We start from the raw sequence: 9,806 nt of genomic DNA, 5'->3' as shown, positions 1-9,806 counted from the left end.
CTCAAGCAATGTAATCACATCTGGGACAGCAGCTGCAATTGGAGTCACCACCTGGTTGTTTATGGTAATCCACTGTCATTCTCCAGGATCCATCTGTCTTCTTTACAGGCCAAATTGGTGAATTAAATGGGGATGTAGTAGGAATCACCACCCCTGCATCTTTCAAGTCTTTGATGGTGGCACTGATCTCTGCAATCCCTCCAGGAATGCGGTACTGCTTTTGGTTTACTGTTTTCCTAGGTAATGGCAATTCTAATGGTGTCCACTTGGCCTTTCCTAACATGATAGCCCTTATTCCACATTTTAGGGATCCGATATGGGGGTTCTGCCAGTTACTAAGTATGTCTATTCCAATGATGCATTCTGGAACTGGGGACATAACCACAGGATGGGTCCCGGGGCCCACTGGACCCACAGTGAGGCGTACTTGAGCTAAAACTCCATTGATAACTTGGCCTCCATAAGCCCCCACTCTGATTGGTGGGCCTTCGAAACATTTTGGGTCTCCTGGAATTAGTGTCAGTTCTGAGCCGGTGTCTAATAATCCCCGAAAAGTTTGATTTTTTTCCTTTCCCCCAGTGAACAGTCACTCTTGTGAAAGGCCGCAGGTCCCTTTGGGGAAGGCTAGAAGAAAGACTAACAGTATAAACCTTCAGTGATGTAGCAGGGTCCTCCTTACAAGGGACCTGGCCTCCCCTTCATTCAAGGGGTTGTGGGTCTATAAACTGGCTCAGGTCTGGGAATTGATTGGGCGATCGTGACTGTCTATTCTGCTGTTCACCTGATCTACCATTCTTTCGCCTGTACAGATCACGTAAATATTTAGTAGGCTTCCCATCTATTTCATTCCTAGGGACACCGGGGCTAAGTAGCCAATGCCATAATTAAAAGAGGAACAAAGCTAAGACTTTTGGCTTGGTGCAAAATTACCTGCAGGAATTAACAAGTTGATGGGTTTCCTTCCCCAAGGTATTCTTCACCTTACAACCTCTTCAGATTTCCCCAAGTGAAAAACTTGCATTTACTTTTGTTGCATTTGTGAATTCCTGGTTATCCTGGCTACCTAGGGGTTCCATTTTGATGACTCCTTCCACCATGAATTGGGTATAATGTAAGTCAAAAATCTCTTTTAGGGTTTTTTTCTTTTTGTTTTCATTCTTATTGCCTTTTATTGCCAGCATCTTTATCAATCCAATCTTTACTTGTCTTCTGGGAATGGCATAAGAATGGTAATAGCAGCCAATATATGCTGCAAATCTGCCTGCATATTACTGACATATTACTGTGTTAATCCGGGTAGACTAGAGAAACAAATTCATAGACATTCATGTTTATATAAGAAAGAGCTTCATATACAAGAGCAGTTGAATATTGAGAAAACATCTCAGCCTAGTCCATATCAAATCCATAAGTCTGATATTAACCTATATGTCCAATACCAATCTATAAAGTCCTCTTCAGACTCATGAAACACATGCAATGATGCCGAATTCAGGACGATCACAGGCCAGTGGGTGGGAAGGCTTGTGGATCCAGAGGTATTATAAATATTTCAGCGCTGGCAGGGGTGTCCACATGGCTTGTCAGCTGCAATGTCTCCCAGGGAGTGAGCTGAGCTAGAGAGTGTCTCTTACCTACAAGGAGGAATACAGAAGTTCCCAGAATCCTCCTGAGAAGACCATACCCACACAGAGGCCTCATTGGCTATAACCTGATTGATAGGCTAGACTCCACCCTTTCAATCTTAATCCTCTCAAATTGAAAAAGATTATATAACTACCACAATTATTGATGACAACACACACAAAATAAAACAAATGTCTATCTAGATAAGATAGGCGGGATAAATAATTCAGAGATAAAAAGAATGGGACCAATGGTTCTGGAGGGATATGGGAGAAGAGAAGGTGGGAGAAAGGAGTGGGCAGGGGTTGGGGGGAGGACCAACCCAGGAACAAGTGAACAACAAGTGAACTAAAATCAAAGGAGAGAAGGGCATAAGATGCCTAGTCAGGTTTAATCAAGGGCAGTGTAGCAGCGAGGAATTACTAAACCTGAATGAAGGTCAAACGTGTTGGTGGGACAAGAGGAAAGTAAAAGGAAATAGAGGAAAGAACCAGGAAGCAAAGGACATTTATAGAGGTCTAAATACAGCAGTGAACATATGTAAATATATATATGAGAGGGGATTAGAACTATGTACTCATACCTATATGTTAAAAAATTAGGTTGCAGATGGACATTGGACCTCTACTCAAGAACTGCCTAACACAAGAACACTTTGTTCTAACAATCCTGCATTCTGTGATGCTCACCTTCCCTATATGATTGCTGAAGACAAAATGGGTACATAAGTAAATGTGGTAAAGAAAACTGATGGTGCCCTGCTATCAAAAGATATGGTGTCTGGGGTCTTAAAGGCTTGAAGATAAACAAGCGACCATCTAGCTGAGAAGCAACAAAGCCCACATGGAAGAAGCACACCAGCCTGAGTGATCATGAGGTGTCGATGGGATCAGGCACTAGGCATCTAAGACCCAGAACAAAATCATACCCAATGTGAATGGGGATGGGGGGGACAATTGAGTGGAGACCCAATGCCCATCTGTAGACAATTAGACATCGCCCCACAGAAGGGTCACAGGTGTCAGGGGAAGCAAGCCCCTAACACATCATTGCAGGTCCTGTAGGCACAATTGTGCAGCAATAATAAGTAAAGATCATAGTAAAGTTACAGAGAGCATGAGAGATAGAAGAGAAATATTGAAATAAATGGAGTCAGACACAATTCATGATAGCATGCTCACCTCGGCCCCGCTTGGTGATACACATGGAGGGAGGGAGAGAGATTTAATGCTAGCCCAGTCTTTTATATTCTCCGGGGACATGCAAGCCCCTAATTACAGGTGAGGACCCACGTCACAGGAAGGAGCTGTGCTATAAGGATGGTCTAGGGAAATACATGCAATAGGAAGAGGAGGGATTGGGGGTATGCATGTGACAAGATGGGCGGGTTCTAGATTTAGGATGGCAGCCTAACCTTGGTCATCCTTGGGCGAATTTGACCTCTCTGGGGTCTCCTACAAGGAAACGGACAACTACTATCCTTATCAGAAGGGCGTGGACCCTACTTGTGAGATAAATAGTGTCTGCTCACTCTAGATGGCTGATAGCTCTTAGGGAGAATGACCCTTGATCTACTTCTGATGACCTCCAAGTGTATAGTCACTCGCAAGCAGCTAAGTTTGGCATATATTTGGGTGAGACAGCTTGAGAGAAATCCTTCTGTTTCTCACACACAGGGAAGAAATGAGCCAGTCAGGGTGCAGTATAGCACCAATGAAACATACAGCTTTCCTCTAGTTCTTTGGTGTTTCCTTCCCCTATCATGACCTCACTTCCACCTTACAAATCTGATTAGACCAGAGCATGCACACTGCTACACATAAGAGCCCGAAACCCAGGGAATCTGGGATAGATAAGCTCCCCAGGGCCAACAGTGAGAGTAGAGATACCAGGAGGATTAGGGGAAGGAGAGGGGAGAAAGGGGGAATTGATCACAAGGATCAACCTAGAACCCCCTCTGAGGGGCGAACAACAGAAAAAATGAGTGAGGGGCAACGAGGATGATGTAAGATTTGAACATAGTGATCTATAACTAACCAAAGTTTCATGAGGGAGGGCAGTGAGGAAAGGGAGGGGAGGAAATAGGGAGTTGATGTTAGGGGCTCAAGTGGGAAGAGAATGCTTTGAAAATGATGATGGCGGCATAGGTACAAATGTGCTTGAGACACTGGATGAATGTATGGATTGTGTTAAGAGATGTAAGAGCCCCCAGTAATACAAAAAAGAAAGAAAGAAATTCAAAGAACAAAAAATTAATTACTTAATTAATTTTAAAAAGAATTCACTTAAAAAATTAAAGTTATTTTTCAAGGATACGTTGGTCTAGGGGTCAGCAACCAACAAGCTCTCAGATCAAAGCTGGCCTGACAGCAGTTTGGTCAAGAAAGTTTTACTAGAATGCACACAGCATTAAAAAAAAACCAATAATGATGAACATCAGTGGGGTTTGTGGTAACTTGGAAACGTTGTTGAATTGTGAGCTCCCTGTATATCTAATAGGCAAATTACTTTGCAGAGAGTAATTTTGCAAAGTATCCATCACTTGGAGTTTTAAATGGGTTAACAGTTAATCATCCGTGTTGGGTCTAGATATTTTCTCTCTCAGTCAAATGTTACAGATGTGATGGAAATCTCCTGTGCACCCCTCTCCAGTCCCTTCCCTCGCCTTTCTTCCCAGAGGTATCCATTATCCCTCAGTTGTTGGGAACCATTCACACCCATGTCTCTTGGGCTGCTAACCACATAGGTCAGCCGTTTGAACCTACCGACCCATGTGAGGAGAAAAGCTGAGCCTTTCTGCTCTCATGAAGCTGCAACATCTCAGACACCCAAAGAAGCAATTCTGCTCTGCCCTGTAGCCTCAACCTGATAGTGGTGGGTGGATATAAGCTTGTGTGCTTTTCTGATTTATATAAATGACAACATATCATATATATCCTTCTGCAATTAGCTTTTATTGCTGAGGCCATTGTTTTTGAGCTTTATCCATGCGGATCCATGGATTTCGATGGCCATTTCTTATTCCATCAGATGACTCTGCCCCCAGGCTGTCATCTTGCTCCTACTGGTCCAGATTCTCGCTTTTTATGGCTGACTGAAAAAGCATGGGTAAGTAATATTATGTATAGGGAATATAGTTTTCTTTCTTTTTTAAAGTATTTGCAAACAGTTTGTTGTTAGCGAGGTCTGTGTTTAGTCTTGCTCTGGGTTGAAACTCGATGAGGAGAATGACAGGGGTGGAGGTGAGGCTGGGTGAGGAAATACAGGGGTGAGGCTCAGACTTAACGAAAATTTAAAATAGAGGTTCAATTACTGCCTTGATAAAAATTACATTGTGGTTTAAAACAGGAAACCACTCCTTGCCACAAACTCATTAAAAGGAAATTCTATCTTTCTTGTTAAAAAGACTCACATGATTTATCTTTGCCAAAGGTATGTAGGTACAAATTACAATCCTATCCAGAGTGAGGCCCAGCTCTCTGGAGAGAAGGTGAGAGCCGTTTTACCGTTGAAAAGACACCGAGGGAAACACGAGTCTTTGGAAAAGCCAAGCGTGTTCACCGCCAGCAGCAGTGAGGGAGGAACCGTTGGCTACTCAGGAAATGATCACAAAGCTGTTGCCATTGGCAATGTCCGGCTCTTCCATTTGGGCCTCATTTTTGTGTAAAATGCATCAACTGGGGAAGTTAAGTATCATTGCACTTAATGAAAAGATACTTTGACCTCTGAAAATCTTTACAGAGTAAATGAATTGTTCTCATTAGTCAAATTTGTTGAATTTGGTCATTCAACAAACCTGCCCTTTGCATCCTTCAAGGGCGTGCAGATAGAGAGCCATTGAAATGTTTTACATGAAGACAGCAAACATGGAAACAGAGCACCAGGAGACGGTCACTCTTGGAAATGACCAATTTTGTTTAGGAACAGCATCCCAGAGTGGAACGTAGCCTGGCCAGCGGATGAGAACCTGTTTGTGTGAGCGCCAGTGCTGGACACCCAAGTGGAAGGACGCTGTGTAAGACCGTGAAGATGAACTTGGTTCATTTTATCCCGTTATTGCCTCTTGAGGGAAGGGTGGTTTCTCACTCAAAAGCTCACTGCCATTGAGTCATAGTGACCCTAAAAAACTGCCTCTTAGGGTTTCTGAAGCTGTAACTCTTTATGGGAGCAGCATGCCACATCTTCCTCCAGACTGGCTGGTGGTTTTGAACTGCTGACCTTGCGGTGAACCGGTCAACTGTGTAGCCCAACAAATCAGTAGTTTTGGATCTTAGAAAAATGGTTGTTGTTGTTGTTGGTTTCTGGGATGTTCCGAACAGAGTTGGTGTTATCAGAGCACAACATTTCCTGAAGGTAAGACATGAAGAGTCAGGGATGCAGAATGCAGAAGAGCACATATGTGAAACCATATTTAGGGCATCTGGTGAATGTAACAAGGATTCTTAACACAGTTCCTGATTAGCAGGCACCTGGAAATGAAAGGGGTGGGATTGTGGGTGTGGGGGGCATGCAACACCTATGTGCAATATGCAGGTAAGAGTATCTCAGAGGGAGTCTTCTCCTTGACTATTGATGACTATAAAAGTCAATCTAATTGGTAAGAAAGTCATGAAATATAGAAGATAGAGCAGGGATCAAGGCAGAAGAGAGAAAAACAAAAAATACAGAAAATGTCACCACAATAGAAGTACCAGAAGCTACAGGAGCAATGGGACAGCTCTGAGTATCTGAGTATCCTCTGAGTGTAAAAATGCCAGCTGAGATAAGAAACCAGAGCATCCTGGAAGCAGGCATAGCAATCAGATGCCCAGTGGCTTCGTAATTTAGTGCCACTAGAGTAGGAAATACCACGAGCAGATGGCTTTATCACACATATATCTATCCTCTCACAATTGAGGGGCTACAAGTCTGAATCCAGGGCACCAGTTCTAGGGGAAAGGTGTCGCTCTTTTGGCACACGGTTTTGAAGGAAGGTTCTTGTTTCCTGTCAACATGTGTGGACCCAGCATTCCTTGGAGCTGGTGTTCTATGTATGTCTTGATAGCAATCGTCCCTGAATCTAGGAAGTTCTCAAGCCAGGGACTGTGGTAGTTAGGGGTTATGTCCACTAGACACTCCTGGTTAGGAGTGGAGGCAAACCAATCAATCAAGGGGAAGTCTGATGATACCTCCTTGATGTCATACCCATTTGTTTAAGAGCAAGATGAACAGAAATTATCTCTCTCTCTCTGCCCTGTTGCCTCTCTGCTTGTTGCGATTCTACCATGTTTCCACTGACCTTGGATCCACGTGACTCTTCACTCACTGCCCTGTGATCTTCCTGCTTGCAGTTCACCTGTCTGCGTCACTGACCTGCTGCTGTGTGAGTCTTAAGAGGGGTTCAGAACTAGCACCAGACTTAGGGACTTGAATTGGGCTGGGCTGGGACTTCTTGATATATAAATACTTCTTGATATAAAGTTCTGTCTTGTACATAGATGAGTGTCACTGGATTCGTTGCTGTAGACAACGCAGCCTAACACAGGGAGTGAGGTCCAATGGACGGAAGGCTCTTGACTCTTCTTTCTTGGTTTTACTAAGGACCTTCCTTCGCTGCTGCAGCTCTCTCCTTTCGTCCTGTGGAAAACAAAAGGCGATCCACACCCTAGGGAAACTCAGAGTTATAACCCAAGTAAGGGAGTTGTTGCATTTGATCACACCACATCAAATCAAATCATGGGGGTGATACATCATTATAACTGTCAGTAGTGGTGACTGGGCACCATCTAGTTCTTCTGGTCACTGGGTAGCTAGAGTTATGTCTGGTGTAGATTTGGTTTTTTTTCCTCTGGGGTTTTGTTATCTTCTTATTGTTTCGAAGAACCCTTGTCACCAAGGTTGACCTGTTAAGTACAAGATCATTTGTCTGAACCCACCAGCTGTACCACAGAAGAAAAATGAGAATGTCAGATCTACAGCCTCAGAAACCCACCAGGCCAGTCCTATATTATCCTATACAGTCACTAGGTGTTGGAATTGCTTGTGTACAGATCCATATGTGCATTTATTGAGAGACTCAGCTTTTGTCAGATTTTCACAAGGTCCCAAAAGAAGGATAAGATTATGATGTTCTGGTTTTAATACTTATTCAGCTTGATGTCCTTCACCAGTCACATATCAGTTACAATGCATACCTAGCAGAACTTACACTTGGTTATTGGTTTGTTGTTTGTTTGATATTTTCCTGAGAAGAGATTTTAGCCCTAGTAGTGTTGAAATCAAGTCTATACAAGATGAGCCGGACTTCCGGCAAGATGGCAATGGAGTAACATACCAGAGGGACTCTGCAGAATCCAGCCCAGGAGAGTTGCTTAGAGGGAAATTCAACACTGCTGGAATGCAGGAGGAGCATCATAAAGATAAGTAGGCACAGACTCACAGGGTTTTGAGGGGCGTGGGGCTTTTGGCTTATTTCAGGTGAGGCCCGTTGGGGCTTGACCTTGGCCCCACCACTGTCTCTGCCAGAGCCGGGACCATTTGGAGCCTGTAGGGCGGCTTGGTCTCAACACAGCCACAGTTTGTCACCACCCGCCTGGGGACAGGCACTGGACCCTTGCAGCTTCTCTCTGTCCCTCCCTCCCCCCGGTCTTGGAGGGCTGCGCAGGGGCTTTTTCTCAACACAGCCACAGCTTGCCGCTGCCACCTCGGAGCAGGGACTATATCCTGTGTGCCTGGGGGCATAAGGTAGCTCAGCCAACACTCCTCAATGCTCCAGGCTGCTGCAGGAACCTCTGCAACACCAAAGCAGGCAACCCTTCTGGGTCACTCCCCTGAGAGGAAGCCACAGGAGGATAAAGTGGCAGGTTAATTCCATAGTGAAATAAGCTGTAGGCAGTTCCAAGAAGCACTCCTACAAGTCTCCAGAGAGAGCCAGTGTTCTTTGACTCCCTGGAAAATGGCACCTGGCTCCTCCAACACAATGCAATGCAAACAGCCATCAGCTCCAACGACCTCAATGAAAAAACAGGAGAAACAAAAGGCAATGCCAGAAGATGTCCTGAACATAATGACATGCATACAGGAAGCAGACATTGAGCTGCCACAGAAAAAAATGTTCAGAATGCTACTTGGAATCATACAGGATATGAGGGAAACAATATAGAAAAAGGGTGAAATGCTAGAAGAGGTAAAAGCCATAAACCAAAGAGAAATACAGGAGCTTAGGGAGGAGATAACAAAAACCAGTAGCACACTCACGGACCTCGAGAAGCGACTGGAGGAATCAGAGAACCGCATCACATCAGTGACTTGTAAGACAGCCAAGCAGACTTTAACAAATGCGAACAAAAATCTAATAAGATCATCAGAGAAGCTGAAGAAAACTTAAGAGCTATGTCTGATGCTATGACGCGGAACAACATTTGAATTATTGGCTTACTGGAGGAAGACACAACAAAGAAGTCATCTGCAACCATAGTGAGAGAATTCTTGGAGGAAAGCTTCCCCAGCTTAATGAATGAAAACCAAGCAACCATTCTGGAGGCTGAAAGAAAACGAAAAAGACTGAATTCCAAGAAGAATTCACCAAGGCACATATAGTTAAATTATCCAACTTTGAGGAATAGGAGAAAATCATGAGAGCAGCTAGGGAAAAACAAGCAGTCACATATAAAGTTTCCCAAATAAGAATATGCTCAGACCTATCAGCAGAAACTATGAAGAAGAGGAGAGAGTGGAGTAACATATTCCAAAAATTGAAGAAAAACAATGCAAACCCAAGAATACTCTACCCAGCCAAATTATCAATCAAGATAGATGGAGAAGTAAGAGTCTTCCCAGACAAGGAAAAATTCAAAGAATACGTTAGAAGAAGCCCAGCCCTACAAAAGATCCTTGCCGACCCAGTACGGGCAGAAGAACAACACTCACCAAGCATAAATAAGAGACCACCACATAGAACAACCTCACCCAGAGGGCAAAAAAGAGAAAACAGATCTCAAGACAGAATTGACTTAAAGATGGAAAGAATTCAAAGGCTGCTGAGTTAAGTTTAAAAAAAAAATGCAAAAGGGGCATAGGGAAAAAGCTACAGTATACAAACACTCCTGGGCTGAGGACCAGGTAATATGGCAGGGACCAGGCCAAATACAGGGATACACATGGTAGACAACGAAAAAGCAGGTAGGGAAAGGAAAAAAGTA

The sequence above is a fragment of the Tenrec ecaudatus genome, chromosome 14, assembly GCF_050624435.1.
Source record: "Tenrec ecaudatus isolate mTenEca1 chromosome 14, mTenEca1.hap1, whole genome shotgun sequence".
Taxonomy (NCBI): Eukaryota; Metazoa; Chordata; class Mammalia; order Afrosoricida; family Tenrecidae; genus Tenrec; species Tenrec ecaudatus.
The sequence above is the reverse complement of the archived record's forward strand: the minus strand, read 5'-3'. Positions refer to the sequence as shown.